At 37.0% G+C, this 2,373-nt stretch overlaps 1 non-coding gene across 1 annotated transcript; it reads left to right on the plus strand.

Moving 5' to 3' along the window:
* The first annotated feature begins 213 nt into the window (after positions 1–213).
* On the plus strand, positions 214–285 carry TRNAE-UUC (transfer RNA glutamic acid (anticodon UUC)). Its single transcript has one exon. It is a non-coding gene; the product is annotated as a tRNA-Glu (tRNA).
* Positions 286–2,373: the final 2,088 nt, after the last annotated feature.

The raw sequence follows: 2,373 nt of genomic DNA on the forward strand, positions 1-2,373 counted from the left end.
TTTGTAGCATCTATTTTTCAAAACTGGGATTAATCATTTAATTTTCTCTCATCTAGTTGAATTGGTGGAAAATTGCTTAAAATATGTTTTTATTCTAATTTTTTAGAAGTAGCACATACTTAGTAAAGACAACTTAGAAAATACAGGGAAGAAAAAGTAAGAAGAAAAATATCACTCCAATTCTGCTAGCCCTAGAAAACCAATGGTGGGAATTCCCTGGTGGTCCAGTGGTTAGGACCCAGCACTTTCACTGCCGGAGCCCGGGTTCGATCCCTGGTCTGGGAACTAAGATCCCGCAAGCCACATGGCATGATCTAAAAAAAGAAAAAGAGAAAGGAAAAGAAAACCAATGGTGACTGACCCTTCAAGTTTGTTTTTTTTCCCCCTATGTTTACATTATGTTTATCTTCTGATAGTACTAAGTGCTTGAAACTAAGGAAGAAATCTTAGAGAGACCTAGAGATGACTTTATAATACAATAACTAATAACATTATTAAGTGCTAACTCTGAGAACATTGCCTTAAGTGCTTTAAAGATATTTAATATACTGCTCACAATTACTGCTAATAACATATGGATCAAGTTCTAATATGTTTTCTCTATTTTACATATGAAGAAACCAACACCCAGAAAGATTAAATCGTTTGTCCATGGTCATATATCTTTGGACTCAGGCCATCTGACTCTAGAGTCTGTGTCCTTAATCTCTGTTCTGTGCTGCTCCCCTACAGTGTACCAGAACTTCCAGGGGATGCCCTGGAATCTGAGGATTCAGGACACTGACCTATATAACCTAGAAGCATTCTTTGGACCATCTTGTTGGCTTGTTTTGCTTCCTGAGGAGTGTTAAAACAAGGTTGCAGCTGGAAGTACAAAGTGGAACAGCTGGAAAGCCAGTTGTAGTGAGAGCAGAAATCTCAGAACCTTGGCTACTCATTCACTGCAGGGAGCTTGTGGAGTTCCAAGTACAACTGGTCTACCCAGTCTCTCCCCAGGGAATGGTCAAGATGGTGCAGGACAGGAATATTTTAAAGGACTGTCTTTTTGTAGAGTCACTAATGATGATATTGCTTTCCTGAATGGATGCGATAATGAATGATGTTTTTATTATAAATTACTGTTAAAAAGCTAAAAAATGATTTAAAATTTGTATTTCTCAAATTTTAAAAAGTAAACACATATTATGAGTTTTTTTATAACCAAAAACCAAAATCTAGGACTCTAATTCCTGGGAGGGGCTATAGCAGATCCTGGAGTCAGACTCTCTGGCTTAATGTCCATGCTCTGCCACTTACCATCATGTAGTCTTGAATACGTTTCTCCGCATAGCTGTGCTATGGTCTCCTCATTGATAAAGTGGGGATAAGAACTTCACATACTTTAAAGTGTGATTGTGAGGATTCTGTAAATGACACATTAATAATTGTACTGTCACATAGTAAACAATCTTAGAAATTATCCTACAAAAAATGTGCACAGTCATATATGAACAAAGATGTTTCCAGGAGCATTGATTGTAATAGTGAAAAACTAGAAAGAACCAAAATGTCCATCCATAGGGGCATAACTAAGTAAATATCACTGTATGACACCACAGAATTAAAATTAATCATAGGTATAGAAACTCTGCCATTAGATTGTAAGATCAATGGAAACAAAGATATTGTTCATTATTTTATCTTTAGGGAACAGGACTAGCACGTAGGGTCTCAGTGATTATTGATTAAAAGAGGGAATAAATATTTACAAATTAACATGGCCAAAATTCTATTATATATTAAGTGAAAAAGCAAGTTATAGAACTTTTCTCCCCATTCTTTGCTTGCCTTTTCTTATCCTTCAAGTTTTAGTTTTTCTGAGAAAGTTTTCTGATCCCTTTGCCTAGGTCAGGACCCCTCAATATTCTCTTTCCCAGCTCTGTGTTTATTTCTTTCTTTGCGCTGATCACAATTGATAATTCTTTTATTTACATGTTAACCTGAAGTTGTTTTTTTTCTCTGTTTCTTCCCTTCACTAAAATATAAGGTACCCAACGGCAGGAACCACGTCTCTTCTGTTCACCCTTGTAACCCCAGCAGCCAAACACATTGTAGGTACTCAATAAATATTTGCTGAATGAAGGGATATAAAATTGATATGGAAGGATTCACAAAAAACTGTTAACAGTGGTTTCCTCTAAATCTCTAAAGCAGGAAGAAACTACAGGAGCTGGGTGAAGGGGGTTTTTATTTTTTTACTCTACTGTCTTTGTTTTGTTTTTTTTTTCGGTCGCACTGCGTGGCTTTCAGAATCTTAGTTCCCCAACCAGGGATTGAACCCGGGCCCTCAGCAGTGAAAGCACAGAGTCCTAACCACTGGGCCACCAGAGGCTT

The sequence above is a fragment of the Lipotes vexillifer genome, unplaced genomic scaffold, assembly GCF_000442215.2.
Source record: "Lipotes vexillifer unplaced genomic scaffold, Lipotes_vexillifer_v1.1 scaffold237, whole genome shotgun sequence".
NCBI classification, from domain to species: Eukaryota; Metazoa; Chordata; class Mammalia; order Artiodactyla; family Lipotidae; genus Lipotes; species Lipotes vexillifer.